Source organism: Drosophila arizonae, chromosome 3, assembly GCF_054131065.1.
Source record: "Drosophila arizonae isolate 15081-1271.41 chromosome 3, UAZ_ARI_1.0, whole genome shotgun sequence".
Lineage (NCBI taxonomy): Eukaryota > Metazoa > Arthropoda > Insecta > Diptera > Drosophilidae > Drosophila > Drosophila arizonae.
Window position 1 is genome coordinate 17408518 of NC_142923.1, and position 23342 is coordinate 17431859.

The following is a 23342-nucleotide window of genomic DNA, read 5'->3' on the forward strand; positions in this document are numbered from 1 at the left end:
TTATTACCCACAAGTGCTAAGTGCCATATTTATAAAAGCAGCTGAAGTTATTTAAATAAAAACTTATTGCGCACACATTTAACGAAATTCGGTCAGCACATAAAAAACAATTAAAAACAGATGAGCATTATTGAACCAAATGTTATATATATACACGACGAATCTTTGCTGCGTAAACAGAGAACATAAATAGAGTGTATATAAATAAATAATGATGAATTGTGCTGGCTAAAAATAAACACAATTCGATTTATTTAAAGAGTTTACACAGGTCTGGGATTTGCATAGTCAAATTTGCATGAATGCCAATTTCAGATTTACAAACATAGTATTTAAATAAATATTTACCGAAATTCAAATTAATTTTCATACATAATAAATTGGTTATTTAACTTAAATATCGCACATAAAATAAAAATAAACATAAAAAACATGCAAGCAACTCCACATAAAACTCAACTGAAGCTCGCCGAAAATTTATCGATTTAACAATTGACTAACGAGCACAGAATTCTAGGCACATAATTCCGCACTTTCCACTCTCACTCATTCACTCACCCTCTCTTTTCCTCTCTCTCTCTCTCTCTCTTAGCATTTCTCTATTTGCAGCACTTGGCCCATATATCAGACTAAAAATATCTCGAAATACATGCAAAGTGTTTCTGCTCGAGTTCGAGCTGAACAACAAAAGCAACAAACGAACAAGCAAACAAACAAACAAACAATCGGACCGCAAGCATGCAAAAATACAAAATGAAGCCATGGCGCCACACGTGGCCAACATATAAAATAAAGCCGCTTCCTATTTGCAACTGACCTCAACTCGTTGACTCACTCAGCATGCTAAAAAAAAAAAAAATAGGAAATAAAATAAAAACTGAAATATTTCAATTTTTAATTCCCAACCGAACAGAGTCTAAAAAGTAAGCATGCAAAGTTAATGCGGATTGCTACAAATAGATGCAGAGACTAAAATCTGCTGCCAAATGAAACACAAGACAGAAGTCAGAAGAAGTGGGTTGAGAGTGTCCGACTAAGAGATACCCTGAACAGAGAGCAGACCTGCCATTTCTGTTATTCTACTTATACATGCAATACCTACACACACATACACAGTTAAGCCCACGCACACATACAGAGACATACCAAGCGACTCCCTCTGCCTGTTACATACAATTGCTCAGTATACCCTAAATTCCCATTATCAACGAGTTGCACAGGGAATGCAGCTCTGGTTTCTGTGTGAATGTAATTTTAGTTATCTGGCATGTCAGGGCAAATAGAGGGAGATACAAAGAGAGAGAGAGAGAGAGAATGAGAAGGATGTGGAGAAGGCATAGTACATATGCTCCAATCATGCAGCTAAATGTAAAATGCAAAATGCAGTAAAACATGTGAAATGCATTAAAGCCATATTTTGTAAGGTTTTTGCCCAATGGCCTCTCCCTCTCTTCCCAGTCTCTCTCGCTCTGTCAGTTGTTAACTCATTGTTTCCATTTTAGGTCAAGGGTTTTTCTTTTCGGGTGAGTTCTACTGTAATGACAGCTGCTGTTAATGCGAGCTGAACGTATTCAAAACTAGTTAAGTAGAAGTGTTTACCTTACTCGCTCTTATGACAGAGCAGCTTAAATAAATGTAAATGAAATTCTTTAGCACAAATTGCGGGCCTAACCTGTGCGTGATTTGCCTAAAAGTCAAAAGGCCAGAGACTATACCTTGAACTTGACAATAAACCTAATTCTCATACTACAGCGTTCTTGGTAGACAAAAGTTGGTCAAATTGCGTGACGCTAATAACAGTTTTTAGCCGTGCTTAGGCACAACTAAATGGAGGAGGTGATTGGTTAGTTAGCGAGGGGAATACACATATCTATGCTGAAACTGGGTCGGCATTACTGGAAAGTACCCGTCTGCTTGATCAATTTCAACGAGGGCCACACACACAGACACACACTCACACTTTTACACAGAAAATGCGAAACGAAATCAAGGTGAAAAATTGCCGATAATTGCAAAACAACTGGAAAATGTCAATCAAAGTCAACTGGGGATGCGACGAGTGGCCAAAGAGAAAGGCACAAAGTCGGCAACTCGGAAAATCGGAAAGTCACCGAATGACAACGGGCAAAAAAAGAAACAATTGAACGTACGTTTTGATGGAGGAGGTGCTATGCAATGCAATGCGGTGCAATGCAAGATTTTCCCTTGTGGAGGGCAGCAGCAGCAGCAGAGGTGCAAAGCCTCTTGGAAACTTCATTAATAACAAACTAAACGACGTGCAAAATACACACATATGACAAGGCAATGCCCGCACGTTCGTCCAGACATTGTGCAAACAACGCGTGGGGATGTGCCGAGCTCTCCAACTGGGGAATCAGGAACCAAGCAAGCACCAAGCCAAGCCACCAAGCCAGGAACATTGCCAGACCCGGGGCCACTGGGCGGGCGCAACAATTGAAATGCCGCTCTTATTGTCTGCTCAGATTTTGCCGACAGTATTTAGAAAGTTCGGGCAGAGAGCATTACGACTTGCATATGGAATATGTAAGTTTACATTTAATATTGAAGGCAATATGAATGATTGCATGAATCTTCTATTTTGAATAAACATAAAAAATTATAGCTGCACATTTTTCAAGCAATATTTTTACATTATTTAAAGCTAAAAAAAATATATATTTTTTTTTATATATATTTATTTTTTCTATATTTTTTTTTTTATATATATTTATTTTTTCTATATTTTATTTTAATATTATAATTCTTTTTTTTTAATATTATGTATGAAAATAATTTTGTAATTTAAAAAATGCAAATTTTATGACACATCCTAAACGAATAATATATATATATATTTTTTTAGTATTAAATTCAAATACAAGATTGTCTAGTCTACCAAATTCTTGCCTCTAAAACACATATATTAAAACATTTATATTAATGTATATTCATATATGACATATATATGAATATTGCTAATATTTTTATTAAAATATTTTTCATATTTATTATATATTAAAGAATTTTCCATAAGTCACCCGCAAGTGCATCAAGTCTTCGTTGGAGCAAAAATTCTTCTCCTTCTTGCCAATCTTTTTATGTTTTTGCTTTTTGTTCCTCATATCTTTTTGTGTGCTGTGCCAACGTATGAAATTTATTGTGTTCGTGCATTTGACATGAAGCCTTTAGGGCCACGCTCTTGATAGGCTATCCAAAAAGTAAACCCAATCTGGGATCTATGTGTGTTTGCTCAGAGCAGTGTTGTTGCTGCTTGACGGAAGACAGCCAGAATCAGGCAATTTAGCTGACACGTGAAATTACTATAGAGCAGCGACTCATTGTAGGCGCTAGCAGTATATAAATTAGCCAAAGGCATCAGAGAGCAGCTCACGTTGACGATGCCAGATGAATGTGAGAGCGCTTGACAGTGAGTTGAATACTCTCCTGATCCTATCGCCCTTAGTTACGAGCTATGGCATCAATTATTTACTGCCAACTCTACTAATTGGTAATCAATTACTTTGAGCCAATGTTTGATCCATCGCCGTTTGACAAAGTCCTTTTCAAATTTATGTATAAAATAGGGTTTGTAACAATTTAGCTTGAGAGTCTATTTAATTACACTAGAAATATAAAGTGAAATATATTGAATTCGTGTATATATTTATATACTATTTCCAAACTGTCAGTGCCCAAAACAATGTTGTCTAACGTGACGGGAATATCTTTACACTGTTCGCTCAGCGCACTAAAGTTACCTCTCACACAAAAACCTCATTGCAAGTGCCTGCACACTGACCGGCATTCAGCAGATACTATTCATTCTGTGAAGCTGAAGCTTTACAAAATGTTATTCATGTATATTTCTTTGGGTAATCCTTTTTCTATTAGCCAGGCACTTAATTATCTTTCAAGTTGCTGTTAACAGTGTCTTGAGCAACGTGCAAGATGCTGCATGTTGCAGCATGTTGAGACGCTTTCCCAACTCCTCGCGCTTCGCACATTTGTTGACTTTTCAGCATTTCCAGTGCTGACTGAGCTACTTAATGACTTATCGCCATCATTATGCCTCGCTGGCTGCCTTTTGGGCTGGCTAAGAATTGCGGCCAGAGTTAAGAAAGCGTAAAGTGAAAGATACTCGAGTGGCAAAGTGATGCCAGCCAAGTGCTGCTGCTGCGGCCGCTGCGGCTGAGCTCGGTTGACTGACTGACATTTGGATGGAGGCAACCCCACAGCACTTTCAGAACTATGTCAGAACTATGCGTCACCCACATAAATTCAAGCTACCTTTCACTTAGCTGCCACCAAACAAAATGCAATTAAATGTAACCAAAAATCAAGCACACTGAAATAAAAGAGAGAAACGTTCAAGTGCCACCATAATTGAATACCCTATAGAAAATCTTGAGGGAGTTTGAACGAAAGTCATTGAAAGCTTTATAAAACTAATCATAACAAAAAATAAAAATAAATAAATAAATAAATCTTTTGACTTACAGCATGAAATTAATAAAATGTCGAGATCAACATTAATTAATTATAATTTATAGCTGATCTAATATGTCAATAAAATAAAAACATATGTATATAATTAATTATTTTATTGACTTAAATGTTATTCAAATTTATTTCTCATATTACGATTTTCATTCTGCACTTAAAATATTTCAAGTGCTTGGATTAGTTATTTAAAATAAATCTTTTCCAATTGAAATTGTATTTTCTCTGACTTGAACTCTTAAGTCTTAAAAACTGTAGTTAATCAAATCTTATGTTCGCTGAGGCAAAAATTCTTTATAGAAATGCTTGTTGTTTTTTTTTTTTTTTTTTTATTGTTCTCAATAATTTTTTACAAGTTACTTTACTTTCTTGAGTAGCCCATAAAAATATAAAATTTATTGCTAGTTAATGCTGTTTCGACGTTACAGAACAAAGGTAACGAAAATTTACGACTAGGGTATCTGAGAAACCAGTTAGCCGATTAGGAAGGCCTGTCGTGGCGCTGCTCCTGTTAACTGGACTTCAATGTCGCCCAAAGCAATAATAATAATGCTGCCGCCATTCAAAATCCAATAATATGTATAAGCATTGCCGCACCTTTCGGATTCGGATGCCATGCCAAGGCACCCAAGAGCGGAAGCCGAGCAGGAGGCATGAGGATTTGGAGAGTGGATGTTCGCTTGGGTACGTAATGCAACTGCCTTCCATTTTATTGTCATGTAAATGCAATTTATGTGCTGTTCCCCATTCTCTGCTCTGCCCTACTCCCTCTCACTCCCTCTCTGTCTCTCTCGCTGCCTGTCTTTCTCTTTGTTAGCTTTTAACCAAATTGCTCCATTTGCGATTGCCAGGCGAAATGATGGGCGTGGCTGGGGCAATCAGATAGGTTCCTTCTGCCGCACCCAACAACATTTTGACACTTCATTTCACTTTACTTGCAATTTTTATTTGCCAGCAGTTCGCCTTGTGTACTTATTTCGCATTCACTTCGATCTGCTTCTCTCTGTGCCCCATGCCCCTTGCCCCTTGCCACAGACCATGCCCATTCCCCAGCGAATTTCTGATTTAGTTATTTATGAAATGAGCTAAAGCATTATTCTAGTCGCTTGCCCACAGCTGTGGAAAATGAACGTGAAATGAAAGCAAGATTTTGCTGGATACTAAAAACACATTTCAGAGACATAAAAGATGGCAAAAATAAGAATTTTCCTATAGCAAATACTTATATAAATATACATATGTATTTTTATATATATATATTTTTAAGTTCATATATTATTGAACTCATTTTCATTTATTTTTATTTTCTAATATTTATTGGAAGAATTATTTCTATATGCAAACAAGTTAGAGTGCCCAATTGGGGATTGGTCGACTAGGGGATACCCTGAACCCTGCGTTGAGTGCAATTTTAATTTACGTTTCGTTTATGCGTGTATAATAACATATATACACACACCCATGGGTAACACATACCTACACACACGACAGCTACCTTTATGCAATTTAAGTTGAGTCGTATATATTTAGTAAGTTTTTTTCTAAAATGACTTTATTAATAAAAATTTTATTTTGATATCCAGCTGTTTACTAAATCACAATTTATCATCACATCAACTTAGACGGCTAATTTCCAACATAGCTTTTTTGGTAAGGGATGACCTTTCAAAAATATGATAAGTTCGGACTAGCTTTTGTATATCGAATGAACTAAGATTGTCTTCTAGCAGAATATATATACTTTTTAAGTTCTAGCACGCCTCCTTTTGTCTGTTGAACACCTTTTCACGTAGCGCTTTATCTGAATTCACATTGGCAATGGTTTTAGGTCAAAAAATGATATTACTTGCTCAATTCACAGATTATGTACGACTTCTCTTCAATTGACAGTCCATATTTCGCTCCGTACATACCTGTAAGAAAAGAAAGAAGAAGATGTAGAAGTATATGTTGATATAAAATTGTTGCAGACTCTGGGAGTCTGTGAGAGCAAAGTTAATTTCAATAATGGCACAACCCGCACACGAATCTTTAAGTATAAACTGTGGAAGGCAATTACCAGTCGCCCCAGCTCGAATGACGCCCACAAAAGAATTAAGAACAATCATAAATTTGAATTGCAAGGTCTTGCGCAGCAGACGAAGAAACTGTTTCGCATTCAATGCGCACGTAACGACTGCCCACATTCAGAGACTACATTGCATCTCCAGCTCCAGCTCCAGCTGCATCTCCAAATGCATCTGCATCTGTAACTGCAACTGCAACTGCAACTGCATCGGTTGGTCGGTTGGATGGCATTAACTGCCAGAGCTGGTTGTTTATGGAGTTGCAAAAACTTGGCGAAAGGGTAGATCCCCCCTCTCTCTCTCTCTCTCACTACTCCCTCTCCTTTCGCACGTTGCACTATTTGGAGCGAGGCTGGCAATAAATATCTGCAGGGCATTGTGGGGGGCCCAGCTGTGACAAATGGCGGGCAAGTGAAAGGCATTCGATAATTGGAAAGCGGAGCCAGCAACTAAATTGGCTTAATTAAAGCTGACCAACAGAATAAGCCAAAGATCAGAGGTCACATAATATATAATAATTGATTATTATATAAATTGATTATTTATTGAATAATAAGTTAAAAGTTAAATAATAATTTAACATATAGAAATTTTGAAAAACAAATTTATTGATAAAAATTTTTACTTGAATTCCGCATTAGCTAAAGTTATAGGCAAATAAAAATGATAATAATGAGTATGAGAATGGAATGGATGAGAATGACGATGTGAATAATAATGAGAACAGGCTTGGGCGAATGAAAATGAAAGTGCAAATGATAATAAAAATGGTAATGCTGTAAATGTAAATGTCAATAACAATGAAAATGGTAATATGGTGGCTATCATCATTATAATAATGATCTTGTTGAAATTTGAACTTGGCAGTAAGAAAATAACATCACAATAATTTCAAATTAAACCCATAAAAAAAGAATGCAAGTGTAAACGTGTTTGCATACGTAGTTTACCTACGTCCCTCAATGAAACCAATACAAACATTAAAATGAGAAGGAACTGGCCTTCATTTATTGATGAATTGATAATTAGAATAATTATATTGATCATGAAAAGAATTACAGTAACAATGACAATGACAAAACTGTATAATATTTATATAGAGAGTCAAGACGCTGACTGCATCATATCCGCACATAATGAAAATCAATTTGAACTTGGTATTATCACAATTTAAAAATTCTAGCATTAGGTGGAAAGAACTAAAACTAATTTTATCCCGGTAATAACAGGCTACAAAATGTGCGCATATTATATGAAAATAAGACAGACGCACACACACACATAGAAAGAGACAGTTATTGCACAGCAGATATAAAGATACAGATACAAATGCATAGATACAAAATGTACTCGCATTATGTGCGAATGCCATTGTCCGGATAAGACCGAACCAAACCAACCAGAGCCAAAGCCAAAGCCAAAGCCAAAGCTAAAGCCGTAGCCATAGCTAACAATGTATAGAAGAAGATGAGGCATGCAACAAAAACGAAGAGGCGCAACGCGGCACACAAAGGTGCCACGTAGAAAATTGCATAAGAATAGAACTAATTTAAACAACTTGCAGATATCGCGCTACCCAACTGCAACGCCCCACGGCAGGTAATAAAAATTATACAATGGTCTGCACACGACCGAGATGCGCAGAGGGACGTACAGACAGTGAGACAGAGAGAGAGAGAGAGAGAGAGAGAGAGAGAGACAATGAAAGAACGAGAGAAGGGTATGTAGCGACGCCCAAATATATCAATAGTAGATGCATCGCTGTCTGACTCAAATTGCATTGTGCTCAGCGGCGTTTACTCGCATTGTGTCTGTCTGCCAGCCTGGCAGACTCTAGATTGTATCTGTCAGATACTTTTGCCGACGCCGCCGTCGCTGCTGTGGGGCTGCGATGCGTCAGTTTGCGCAGCGCTTGAGCTTGACGAGCTGCGGTATTGACACAAATGCAAATGAGAAAAACAATGTATATTGTACCTATACACATACATATATATATATCTATATATATATATAAAATATATACAATGTATGAACTATTTAGAGAGTTTTAAAATATATATTGCAATTATTTGTCGAATGTATGTTGGCCATGCTGTAAGTGGGCATCAACGAGTGCATAATACTCGTTCAAAATTTCTTTTAGTAAACCCTAAAAAAGAATCTATATTTAGTTAATTACTAAATGTTGGTGTTAAAAAGTTGTACTGTGAATATAAATATAATTAATATCGAAAATTCACTATAACTTTTTTTCAAACTTGATTTTTACGTAAAGAAAAAATTTTAATGTATACTTGTTAAAAAAAAAAAAAAAAAAAAAAAAAAAAAAAACAATTATATATTTCCATATATAATTTATATCTGTCATATAGATGGGCAAGAAAAAGAAGACAAAAATTTAATTAATCATATTTAAATACAATACTTGTAAGTATATTTATGAACCAAGGCTTGTTAATCTCGTAATATATTTATACGTATAAATATATATGTATATGAGTGTACTTAAACACAATTAATTGAAATTTCTTTTCTTGTAAGTGAGAAATGCACTTAAGGCATCAGCACTTACCTATATAAGCGAAAAATGTAGCCATTCACTTTTTAAAAGAGAAATATATATATATATATATATATATAGACATATACACACTCACACAATACGCACGTATATATACATACACATACATTCGCAGCTACTTATCCAACTTATACACATCTGCATGTCAATCCTTGACTTTCGGCCCTTAATTATACAGCAAGGAAACCGGAACAGTCGCTTGCCAGCTAAACGTATTCACATTGTCACGCCCCCCGCCCCCGCCCCGATACCAGCCAGCACTTATACGGTGGCATTACATATGCAAACAAATTTCATACAGCAAGCAAAGTAAAGTGGGGCACGTAGCTTTTTATGCGACCACATTGCCTGCCAGCCAGCCAGTCAGACACCACTTGGCCCCGCCTACCGCCCACCAGTGAGCGTCTGCAGATGAGTTTCACCCGGATGAGTTGACACTGTCGACCGACGCAGTCAACATAATCGCCCCTCGCACCACGCACCACGCACCTCGCACCTCGCCCCTCGCCCCTCGCCCCTCGCCCCACGCCCCTCGCCGCTTGCTGTTGCCACTGCTGCTGGTGGTGTCCGGGCCAGGTTGTTAAGCAAAAGTCACGTTGGTCGAGACGCCGTTTTGGCCAACCTCAAGGTTAAGTGGCAAAGAGCTGCGGCATGGGCCCATGGCCGTCCAGTTCATTGGAGATAAGCGAAAAATTTGTTTACCACAAAAACTTGACAGTTATTTGTTTTACTGAAGCCGCAGATTAAAAATTACTTTCACGCAAAAGTTGCCAAATAAATCCAATTTAAAGATTCACAACTTTTTGTGAAAATTGAAATTTAATTTATTTGTTTCTAAATATGTGACTTTGTGTAAAAGTTAATTGATAAAATTAAATAAGAACAGTCTTAACTTAACATCAGCTTTAACTTGCTTACTTTGAAAACTAAATATTCTAGTAAATTAACTAATTTATTTTCAAATTAATTGGAAATTAAGTTTTGCCTGTAAATGCTAGCTTATACGATAGTTCTAAGACGATGCTACATCAGATTAAACACACAGAAAGCAAACGCTATTTTCACTTGCTTCAGGCGCTTTTAGCCAAAATAAAAAGCCAAGTCATTAGTCGCAAGCTGTTGATGCTAGTACTGAAAGGTACTTGAAGGAAATATTCAGACAACTTTATAACTTAATGTAGTACTGATTAGTTATAATCAAGAAAAGTTCATGAACTCGCATTTGCCAACTTGCTAAGCTGAGAAAAGTTTCCGGAAATTATTAACACTCGAAGCCATAATACGAGTCTTCCTACACTGTTTATACGAAAAGTTTATATCAGAGATAAAGCCATGACTGTTAGTCTTAATAAGGTTTGTAGGAAATTACATATCAAAGAAATTTTCTTATACTCAGCAAGCAAAATCCTTGTTGCGGGAATTTTTTCTCGCCTGAAGAAAAGAAAATGAATTTTTATTGAATATACATAGTTTCTATTTGAACTAGTTATACACATTTTTGTTATTTTTGTTAAATCAAACTATTTGGTTTATCTGCATTATAGAATTTATATTTTCCAATATATATGAGCATACCTTTCTAATTTCCCATTTCCCAGTTTTGTTTGGTTGTCTGCTGGAAAACTTCAAGCTGTGCTAAGCTCTCAAGTGGCACCAGTTTCAAAGCTGATATCTAAAGCCGCTAATTTATTTTAATTACAACTATTTATCAGTTGCTGTGGCAGCTGCTCAAACCCTTTCACCAGGCAGCTGTCGGCCAAGTTATTGTTCTACATTTTCCTCAATTACTGCACTCTACTGCGCTTGCATGATTTGTGGCTCTGGTGCGCTTTTAATTATTGCGATTATTGTTGCAACAACACATACATGCATACAGAAAGTTTACAGTTTTCAATTGTGGCAAGCAGCGACGACGACGCCTTGCAACTTGCAACTCGAAATGAAAAACAATTTAGCGCAGAATGAATTGCTTAGATAGGTATAGCAAGAAAAAAGATAAGCAAATGGAAAGAGGAAGAACGAGAGAGTGAGAGAGAGAGAGCGAGAGCGCGTGTGTGTGTGTAAACAGCATTGCTCCACAACAGATCTAGCTGAGATAATAATTATAATGAGCCAATAATGACGTTCAACGGGCCAAGCCGAATGACAATGTCGTTTTTTTTTTACTTCTATGAAAGACAATTAATTTCCACCGATATCTATAGCTATAATGCGAAGAGAAAGGTGAATTAATCGTATCATAACTCATGCATGTACGCTGCACATGCATTGGTTGTCCAAAATCTTTTAAACGTTAACAACGTTCGGGCTAGAAGCGCGCTAATACTTATGCATATACCAACGAAAAGAAGGAAATAAAATGATTTTCTTTATATTAACCGTATAGAAAACTATCGAAATATACTTTGAAGTATATTTGTGAATAACGAAGCTAATTTAAAAGGTTCCAACTTTACTTTTGTTCATAAATAAATTGTTTCGAAGAACTACAATTTCATACGGGGAAAAATATTCAGTCACAACAAAAATTGTTCACTAATTGACTCCATTACCTAGCAAAGTGCATACAAAGTTCGTCGTGCTGCAGCCACTTCTAAATAGTTGCTTTAATTAACGTGCTGCACAGTTACTTGTATTGCTAACAATGTAGGAAATGTAAACAAGAACATCAGCAGACAGACTACTTTAAAGATATTCCAAACAATCGATGCATAACTTTGTGGGGCTGCAGGGAGGGAGAGAGAAACTTGACTTGAGAGTCAACAACTTTACAATAGCATAAATTATATTTCAGCTCATGTTTACCATTTCTTCATTAATGTATGCTTCAAGTACTTTTTTTATTTATTTATTTATTTATTTTTTTTTTTTTTTGACAGATCATAAGATAATTTAAAATTGAAGTTACCATAAATTGGATTATTCCAAGATTTGTTGTTATGTACAAGGATGACTTGCAAAAATATGCAATAATTAACGTATTGAGAACTTATCAAGTGTTTGGACTAATCCAATTAGATGCCATAAGTCAACAGCAAATCTTTTTAATTCTTTATCTTAATTCCATATTTATACGGAGTATTTGAGAAATCTCAACCATTGAATAGGGGAACTCAAAAGCAAAGAAGTTGTATGCGTAAAATGATTGAACTAGAAGCAGTTTTTAGGCTTTATGGTATCTCCCAGTCGATCACTCTCAATTAGAGCACACTTACTTGTTATGTGTTGTTATTTGAGCACGTGCAGCTTATGTACTTCGAAAGTGCGACAGCAAAACACTAACAGTTGATTAAATCGTATTGAAGCGCTATGGTGAACTCACGTCAGTGAGTTTTACAGTTTCACAATTTCACAAGTTCGTTACTCGAAATAGCGAAACACTTCCGGTAAAGTGGAGCAAATGTGTGAAAGAACGAATAAAGTTCTAAGTGCAATGAAATGGAATGGCTCAACAACTTCTGCACTACCCAATGGCATTGACAATGTTGTTGACCCAAATAAAAACAAATAAAAATAAATAAAAAACGAAGCTAAGCTTCTCTGCTGCTTCTCTATTTCGTGTATCAAATTTATGTGTCTAAAACATGAAAAGGAAATTTGATGCGAGAATTTGGCAAATGCCCTTTTATAAGATACCAGATTGCAGCTGTTACATAATACTAGTGCCATATCAACGAGTTTTCGGTATTGCTTTACACTTGTTCAACACCTTTATTTTGCATTGGGCAACACTGTTTATTCGTACTGTATAACAATGTTGTTATTTATTTGAGTGAGATATATATTTAGTAAATTTTCTTTAGACAGCTTTAAAATATAATATGTATATTTCATTCAAGATGAAACTAAAAATATATTAATAAATAATAATAAATAAACTCATTAATTTTATAAAACACAAATCTATATTTTTATATATTTTTTAATTTTTTACTGTATTTATATTATATTTATATTAAGTAGAGAACAACAACCCAACAACTTAGTCTTACATCGATTTTCTTGTATCGCTTAAACTGTCAAGCATATCGTTAGTTTTATAGATTATGTGTCTATATACATATAGATAATATATTATAATACAAAAATCCGCTGTTGACAACGGTGTCAAAGATTTTTGGGTGTGCAATAAATAAACGTGACTTGAGTGCTCAGGGAATGACCAAAACAGAAGGCGTACCGCAGAGAGGAGGCGTGTCACGTACTAGCGACCGATGGCTGAGAATACAGCGCGAACGCGCTTAAAACATAATTTGCAGCAGCAGAGCCCTAGAAGGGAGTTGAACAGCAAACTTGACTGGCAAAAACCTAATGTAGTGCAAGGCTGCTAGGCAGGGCTTATTTAATGTGTGCTGAATAGTGAAGGGAGCTCTATGCAGAATTTCTAGCGCCACTGAAAACCAGAAATTAGAGAGCATGGAGAGAAGCTCTGACCTAGATAGAAAATAAATGTGTAAATATACTGAGTGAAAAAAAAAAATATATATATATATATATTTATATATATACAAAATAAATATCAACACAAAATTGCTCCGAGGGTATTCTGACAAAATGGCCAGACGTTAGGCGTTAATAAATAAAAAATAACAACAACAAGCAAGAAAAAAAACAAAGAAAACAAACAATATCAATATACACAAGTCTCATAAATATTTAATGAATCATGCCATAAAAATAAACAACAAGTACGTTTAACAAAAGAAAACAAGACTAAAAAAAAAACAGGATTATAAAAAAAACATATCGTTCACATAAAAGAAGTATTATATAAAGGACAAGCTTGTAAAACTTTATTATAATTTGTCTACGCACTCTTCTTTGTATATTGGAGAATTATTCGAATGGAAATTCTCTTTTTATTTATTCAAAGTGATTTTGGAGTCTTACTTCATTTAACAAAGTATATGCTATATTAATTATATATTTATATTATTATTGCAAAGTATATAAATATGTATATCGTTTTACTATTTTTGTTTTTAAAAAACATATTTTTTATTCTTAGGAAATTTAATAATAAATTGTCTTATTTCAATTTAAGTTTTATTTTAAAAAATATATAGTAATATGTGAAATGTATAATAAAGTATAATTAAATTTTGGAGTGTGTATTTGTTTAATTCTTATGAAAAATTTGACTGATTTTAAATTTAAATATGAATTGTAATACTTTCTATTTATTAAAACAGAATTTGAATAAGAGGAAGATGATTATTATTTAATAAGACTTTTAAGGACTTTCTATCATTTAAATATATACACAACTGTATTTAAATTATTTATATAATATTCTACAAGACGTCATTATCTCTTCAAATGAATATAACAATACAAAATTTGATTACATTACAAGTAAACGAATTGAAGAATTTATCAAGAATTCGGCAAATTATTTGAACAAATTTATATAAATGTTTTTATTAAAGTTAATATAAAATGTCAACTGCCCTTAGCTAAGCACGTACGATCGACAGATGAATTCCAGGTACGCACGAGTACTACTTTCAAGCACACACATACACATGCAAACACATGTCCTAAATACGTTTAGTTGTTGTGGCAACTGTGTACAAGCGCCACCTATTCTTTAGCCTCTGTGAGCTTTGCGTGTTCGCAAATGGGCAAAATAAAAAAACAAAAAACATGAGAGAAAAAATGAAACGCAAATGCCAAATGAAATATGCATGCATGCTCGGAATTTGGGCAAAGCTGTTAAAGTAGCAAAAAAGATAGAACACAAAAACCAAAAAAAAAAAAAAAAAAAAAAAAAAAGGAAAACGAAAAAAGATAAAATATAATAAAATAAATTCAAGTACATCTGAGAGTATATTTGTGAGCCACGAGTCAAACGTGGAGCAAGTAACAAAACGCGTTGACATTTTTCACATAACGAGCAGGAACAATTTTGTTTTGTTTTTGCTTTCGCTTGGCTCAAAGCCAACCTCAAACAAAGAATAATTTTGGTAAGAGAGAGCAAGAGAGCAAGCGTAAAAGACATAGCCAAATTAAGAGCGGAAGAAAGAGAAATTCCATGGACATTAGATTAAAGATAAAGATTGGAGTAAGTAAAAATATAAAAAGCAGACACGAAACTATCTAGAATTCAATAAAAATGCCTTTAAAGCTGATTTTTATAAGATTGTATATATAGTATATGGTATAAATATAATACATCCAGCCCTTAGTTATCATAAACACTAATTAAAATTAGCATTATTTCGCTTTATTTCAAGTCTTCTGCCAAAAATACAATATGCTCTTTTTCTCTAATTTAAGCCGTGTATACAAAGGCAATTTAGTGTAGCATTTCATAACAATGTATAGCTAACCGACATTGTCGACAATCGTAAAAAATATGTACAAAACAAAATATTTGTCTACTTTCGGTTTCTTTTCTTTTTGGAGCCAAAGGTGGAATCAGGCGAAGAAAAAGCAATTCAGGTAACCAAGGTTAAATGTTCGCAATCTGCTTTGTCCGCCGAACAGAAAAATCAATTTGTTTCCCACCACCAAGTTCTTGGTATTCTAGGAACAAATTGTAAGTTGGGTAAGGTCGAGCATGCGACAGATTGAGACAACGATTTGGGGAAGGTTCAAGAAATTCCAGAACGTATTGAAATACGTCTTACAAAATTCGATTTTGGATAGTTTTGAATCAAAACTTTAAAGCAATTTTGGAATTTTTGTATATTATGTTTTGTAAGTATATAAGAAAAATTAATTAAGTTTAAGAGATAGATAAAAATAAATAAAAAATAAAAAAAAGGATTTAATAAATAAAATACATGAATTTAAAATATAAAAAATATGAAAATAACAAAAAAATATTAAAATATTAAAACATTAAAAAAAAATTAAATTAAAAAAAAATATTAAAATATATTAAAAATACCAAAATAAAATCTGAATGACTAATATTTAAAAATATTATCCAAAATATATTCAAATATATAAAACAAATTAATTATGCATAAAAATAATAAATTAAAAAACTGGCTGACCTTAATAACTATGCAACAAATAAGTTTTTAATTTTTTCTACCACATAAAAAATTTTGAAAATGAAAACTAAATTCAAATTGTCATTTCCTCAGCTAAAACTTGTTCTAATAGCTTTTCAATGACTCGTCATTTTTCAAAAAGTGGAACAACTAAACAAACAAACAAAAACTTAAAACATTTACTACACTCCGACTGCGGGGCAGTTCAAAGTTCCTCTTTCCGCTTAACCCAAAGAAAGTTGTGACTGTTGCAATTTTCCATTTTTTTTTTTTTTTATACCTTTTCATTATTAAATTAACAATTGCTTTGTTAAGGAAAATGTCGACAGAGCTTTCTGTGCCAGCGGCAGATGAAACAAGAAAAGCGAAGAAAGAAACTAGAAAAATAGCAGACACAGCAGGTGGATTCCTGGTAACGACCAGCCACTGGCCCATCAAACAGGTGACTCCCCGTTTATATACAATGTTTTTTATTTCTTGTTTATGCCATATGCAAAATAACTACAACAGCAACAACGCCAACCATTGCGATGGGCATAAAAATAACTGTGGCCGTTACAACGGAAGTTTTCTAATGTTTTTTTTTTTGCACTCTTTTGTCTGTAAGCGGATACACAATGAGTGGTAAAAAAAAAAGCAAGAGAGCAAAAATTAGTACAGAAAAACGAACGCGACATGACAATGTTTTAAGTTAATAACGACAGCAACAACAACTGCACCAACAACAATAACAAATGGGAGCTCAAAGACCACACACCGCAAAAGTTGGAAAAATTAAAACAAAAGCCAAGCCAAAAGAAGTTTTCACATAGCAACTGTCTAACAATTGCAGTGAATGCACTCAGAAATATAACGAAATAGTAGAAATGAAATTTGAAAGCTGTTGCAATTAGCTTAGCTAAGAACTATAAGAAACAGAGTAGTATTTGATATAAAACTTAAGAACAATACATTTAAAGTTATAGAAAAATGATGAAGTCAATGCAGAAAACCCATTCATTACTGTAGAGATGAAGAGAAGTAGTGCGCATTATATGATTTTCCCTATACAATTCCTATTACTAATAATATAAAATAGGTTCAACATTAACGGAGAACTATAATTGACGTAGGAACATGAATTTTTAGTTTTAGAATGAGGATAAAATTATGAGAAATTAGAGCATAATTTTTTCAAGTGCAACAGAGCGCTACAATGTAGGCATAACCCAGTTAGGGGCTAAATTGTGATTAGCACCAAGCGCTTAGAACTCGGCCAGACGCCAGAGCAACGTGTGAATGAAATTAATGAGCCAAGACAGCGTCAAACAATTGAGTTGAGGTTAACGTTAGAGTTAAGGTTTTCAGTCATAGTTCGGAGTGTGGAGTTTGATGTCGGAGTTAGAGTGAAGTTTTGTCGGTGCAAAAGAGAAAGTCTGGCGAATGCAATTCAATGCTAAGAAGGTAGCCGAAAAAATGCGTGTCATGACTTGAAACAATTTATAATGCGCTGCAGTTAGAGGCAACCAGCCATTCAGCCATTCAGACAGCCAACCAGCCATCCAACCAGCTAGGCCGTCGACCGACACTGCACAACATGGCACTCAATCATTAACAGTCATGACGCAAATTGCTTAGGCATTCGACTATGGTCGGCCCTATCCAAAAACTTTCGCGCATAAATTAGGCTAATATCTCAGCTGGCAGCAGCAGCAACAGCACCAGGCAGCCGCCGCAGCGGTAAAAATAGTGCAGCCACTCGACCAGATTACAGTGGTTAACAGCGGCTGAGCAGGGGAACAGGCGCTGGGACAGGAGCAAGAAGCCAGCGGCTAGGGATGTGGGCTACAATCAACCTTGTGCTAATGATAGCCAAAGCTGTCAGGGCCAGAAAATGTTTGTGTCTTGCTGTTAATTCGGTTTGCAGTCAACCAGAGAGCCAGCCAACCTCTTGCCATTATTTTCTACTTTTTTCAGTTAGTTGGCCCCAGCAAAATTAATCGCAATCAGCGATAAGTGTCTGCGCTTACGTGAATGGCCATAAGAAAAAAGTAAGAGGTAAGCTGTAGCATATCAACGTTAACCTATGTACAGAGAGCATAAAAATACACAAATATTATTTCTGATTGTGAAAAGTTAAGGCGATAAAGAGTTAGATGGAATTGACTATTAAGAAAAGAGGTAAATATTCAACATAATTACATTAGATTTAATTTTTATAAAATATGTAAATATATATTAATATTTAAAATACATAACTGGGTGAAGCGCAGATTTTCATTGATTTAACATTTAAAGAGAAGCTGAACAAAAAATAAATTTTTATAATTATTTTTAATATAGGCTAAACAATGACTTTTAATATTATTATTTTCTTAAATATATTTTAATTATCATTACATTTTATTTGATTTTTTAAATTTAAAAATGTTAGCAATTAAATAAGTTTTGCAGCTAAATATTTTTATAATAATATAATATTATTTGTAAAATATATGTACTACTTAATTTATATTCATTAAAAAAGTAAAAAACTATCAAAATTATCAGGACAATCAATCATACTCCGTATTACATCCAATTATAATTATGATAGTATATAGAATTAATATAATATAACATAATAATTAATTAATATATTCTATCTTTATTTTTATTGTATTTATTTGTATCTGTGATAAAATTTATGCATTAAAATCTTAGTACTCAACATTTTGAGATATACTTTTCCACCTCGCAAATAGCTACAAATAATTATTCAAGCAGCTGAGAATAATTATAAAAAGAAAAGCAAATAGTTTTATCGGCGCTGCGTATACATAATATTTGTAAACTTGGCAACCTTATAAAATTTTAATTCCATCTCACGCTATGGTCTCTGCTCTCTGCTCCACAATGCCTCCCACCATATTTCCGTTACATTTACGCTAAGCGATTTTCATTTTACGTTTCTTTCCATTTTGTATTTTTTGCTTGATTTTTTCTGTTTTTTTGTTTTTTTGTTTTTTGTTTTTCGTGTTTTCGTAGCAGCATTTGCAACGCGAGCAAATTTCCTGTCTTCAGTTTTTGCCCCACATTGAGAAGTTTTTAGTTCTGGTCCCGTGGCTGTAACTAAAGTTCATTTGGGGTCTGTCTGTAGTTGGGTTGCTCCCTTTCCCTTTCCTTCTCTCCCTCTCTCTCTCTCTCTGTCGTTCTCTCTGCTAGCCATGTCGGAAGTGCAGCTACCTCTCTCTCTCTCGAGCATTGAAAGTCAAGTCTGTGGCAATTTATTTGTGCATGTGCCTCGCGTGTGTGAGTGTGTGTGTGTGTGTGCATCTGGTGGAAGGAACTTTGCAGCCATTTTCTTTTAAATGATCCTTGCAGCAAAATCAAATAGTTGTCTTGTGGGCGTAACGCCATCAACGCCCCACCTCCGACTGAATCCTCGCTGCCATCCACTTACATAAGTGAGCTATTCGAGCTAGGGCACAGTCAGTCAAGTGCTTTGATTGCATAACAAAATTTTTGTTTGCCTTCAAGCAAATTGTTCGCTCCCAAAGCATATTGAATAGTTAGTTCGAATTGGGACGGAACAGAATGGAAGTGAATGGAATGGAATAGAATGAAATTACATGGCATGCAATGCATATGTGGATGTGTTGCATTCACAAGATTTATGGTCAAAATGTTTTGGCCATAAACCAAATGATATAATTGAGAACAATGCAATGGCTACGAGAGTGGCTCGCATGCAGAACGTTTTGGCATTTTGATTAATGCTACAATAACTGGTTGAAGATCATAAATCCAAGTGATTCAATTGGCAGGCTTTTATTTACAGGTAATACAGGTAATTCAAGGGTCTACCTACACTGCTTTCTAATAAGATTTATTTACTTCATTTGAGGGCAAAGGAAATTGTTTCTGAGCAGAAATGATTACATACCTCAAAATGCAACTAGCTTTGGCAAGTGTGTTTATATCATTTGGGGTATAGGAAGGTGATTTATATAATACCTTCCGCACATGCATATAAGTCGAAAATAATATTAATATTAATAGCAAAAAGTTTGGTTATTTATGTAGCATTATTATATTATTATATAGTAGAGTATAATAAATACTTATCTAGTATAGAAATATATTAAGAATTCAACTTCATTATTATTAGAAGAAAAGAGAATTACTAATGTGACTAAGTTGCTGAGAATTTGAAGAAAATTAAAAAGAGCCAGATAAAGGCAAAGAATAAGTGCGGCAAATTATGGGGGCAATAACAGTAAATGAGCGCGACAACAAAAAAAGAGAAGATAAGCTGAGTAGAACTTACGAAAAGAGAGATTATTTGCTGCTGCGCCAAAATATATGAACATATGTATATACATACATAGTATATATAAATCATTTAGCTACTGATAATACGAGGGTTGACTAATTACAAAAATATATTATTTATCAGCGTCAGAGTTTCTAATGCATACATACATTCCCTATTATATGTAAAACACTATACGAATATATAAAACACTATATAAATATACATACAGCATTCACATTTAAATATTGTGAGCCTATAGCTAGCTAAAATAAATCTAGCTCACTTGAACTAGTTCACACAAATTCATTTGTTTAGCAAATCCAATTAGAAAATATGGCCTTCACATGGAGAAAGATTATCTGCTCACATAAATGTCTAGTTACTTGAGTCGTTGGATCTGATTACAGTTTCTACTTTGAATAAGCCCTACCGAGATTATTTGCTTTTTGATCTGGTTTGGAATAATTTACATAACGAGCTCCAAGCGAACCGGCAACAGTTATCATTTAAATTAACAACTAAATAAAGTTTTATTGTAGCTACAAGTAAATCTTATCGGAATAAACACTGCACCAGCTAGTCAAATACCGATTCCCCCATATCACCGCAGATAGCGAGCCCTAAACTATACACGCATTTGATAGCCCATAAACAACAACGTTTAAACGGAAGTTCATTTAGTGAAGAAAAATCGAAACTTTCCCACAACAAAAAAAAAAGTTAAAATCGCTTTGAAACAATATACAATGTTTACGAGCTGTTTCAAAGAGATCCGGTTTAGATATTTACGCGCTGTGAAATTCGCATGAATCGTCAAAGAAAGCAAAAAACCCGCAATTACATGACAACTGCCTGCTGCTGTTGTTGTTGCTAATTTTTCCCATCGAATTTCCACAGAAATGAAATGAAAGACTTTCTACGACGATGCGTTGATGATTCTATGCAATTAAAAGCAAAAAAAATGATAATAGAAATTGCAAAGTTAAAGAAAACTAAAAATAAAACTAAACAAACTGCAAAAGATAAAGAGTAAAAAAAAAAAAAATACTTTTACTTTACTGCAAGTTGCTAACTCCGGCTTTAGCTGTATAATTTTCCACACTTTTCTTTTCTCTCTCTCTTGCTCCCACTTTCCTTCTCTCTCTCTCTCTCTCCCTCACTCACGCAGTATCTTTCTCTTTCACATTGTCGTCTGCTGCACACATAAATCAAAGGCAGCTGAGCCAAGTTGGGTTGCATTTTCCCAAAATAGACAACGGCAAAAACAGAAAATATAGAAACGAAAAAAAGCGAATTTTCCTCTTGTTGCTTCTATTTAAGGAAAGAGAAAGAAAAACTAAAACCTTATTAGCACTTTGTGACGACGGCAGCAAAATAAAATCTAATTAAAATTGGGTGTGAACATTTGTGCTGAGCACTTTGTTGTCTTAAATCATGTTAGGTTTGTGTGAAAATTGGAATCGACTTAGAATTAGATTTTCATATAAATTAATTATTTAATAGCATAAGGTAATGTCATATCAAATGCACATAATTGCCATGTCATCAGTAAAGTAAAATAGAAATATTTCATAATAATGTATTGTATTAGACTTATATATTATATTATTTATATTTTTCATTATTTGAATTTCTTTACATTTATTTATTATTTTATTAAAATTTTTATTAATACTAAATATATTCAAATTTTCGGTCTCTTGTAATGGGGCGTTTATAACTGAATAACACATAATAAAGGAAGTAAGACAGTCAGGTGTTACCGATTGCAGGATACTCATTCACAGCCCAAAACATCGCACTCCCCTTTGGATTTATAATATAGGTCTGCAACGACTTCATGGTATCACCTAGTTAACTTAAATACTATGGCCCATATAGCTTAACGCAATTTGCCAAATTTTTGCTGTTAAACTGGAACTTCAGCGTTTCTAGACTAAAAACGCATTAAAGTTTCATTCAATTTAATTTACTAAATAATTTCTGCCATTAGCAGGCCAAGCGACTAACGGTTGCAACTTTCAGAATGCCCAGAGGGCTCTCTGCTTGCCAATTTTAATAAAACGCTCAAAGTTCGACGCTGCTGCTGCTGGCAGCTCAGTGAAGCGCTAACAAAGTACAGCTAATCATAAGTAATCATCGTTGGTTCAGTCGATTTTTAGAGCAGCGTGTGAAAATTGCAATGATTTAGTAGCACTCAAAGAGGCCATCAATCAAATGATTGAGCCAGCTGCTGCTGCAGCTAACTGAGACAGCCAAAAAAGTTAAAGAAAAAAATAAAATGCCAAGAAAATCAAAAGTAAAATCTAATGATATTGGTGTTGGGCATAACCAACTGCAGAGTACTCGCTTAAGAAGCTGTCTGCACCAAAGTATATACATATATTTTTTTTCCAATTCGTCGTTTTGTGAACGAGCATAGAAACTGAGCTAGGGATAAAAAGAAAACCAAAAAAGTTTATATTTAAGAGCAATGAATAAAAAAAGAACAGCAAACTATGGGCACCTCCAAACAACGTAACGCATACTAAATTGATGAACCATGAAGCCACTGGCTAAGAACAACAACAACTACTACAACAAACTATGAACAACAACAAATAACAGACAACCAACAACAACGAATGGCATAAAGCTACGCGTTGCAGTTGGTGAAATCGCATTAGGCGATGGCTACTTAAAAATTTACAACGCGACCCGTCAACAATAAATTCTGCTTGGTAATTGTACAGATTCTACGTGGAAATATAAAACAAAATGGAAAAAAAGAGAAAAAATAACTGAAGAAGTAACATTACTCTCAAGGCTGTCAACCTGGTGCTTGACTTACAGCACTCCACAACAAAGAACAAAGAGCCCAAAAGATTCTCTTCTTCTTCTCTTTTTGCATTCGAAACTAAGCATCAGGTATTAAG

At 34.4% G+C, this 23342-nt stretch overlaps 1 protein-coding gene and 1 long non-coding RNA gene across 3 annotated transcripts in view; both read right to left on the reverse strand.

Moving 5' to 3' along the window:
- The window catches only part of LOC108611399 (carbohydrate sulfotransferase 4), a 39137-nt gene that overhangs the window by 7511 nt on the left and 8284 nt on the right, over positions 1-23342 (reverse strand). The gene's annotated exons all lie outside the window — the stretch shown is intronic.
- LOC149269799 (uncharacterized) lies at positions 6048-8795 on the reverse strand. Its single transcript, XR_016269319.1, has 2 exons — positions 6560-8795; positions 6048-6413 (listed from the first exon to the last, which is right to left on the reverse strand). It is a non-coding gene; the product is annotated as an uncharacterized LOC149269799 (long non-coding RNA).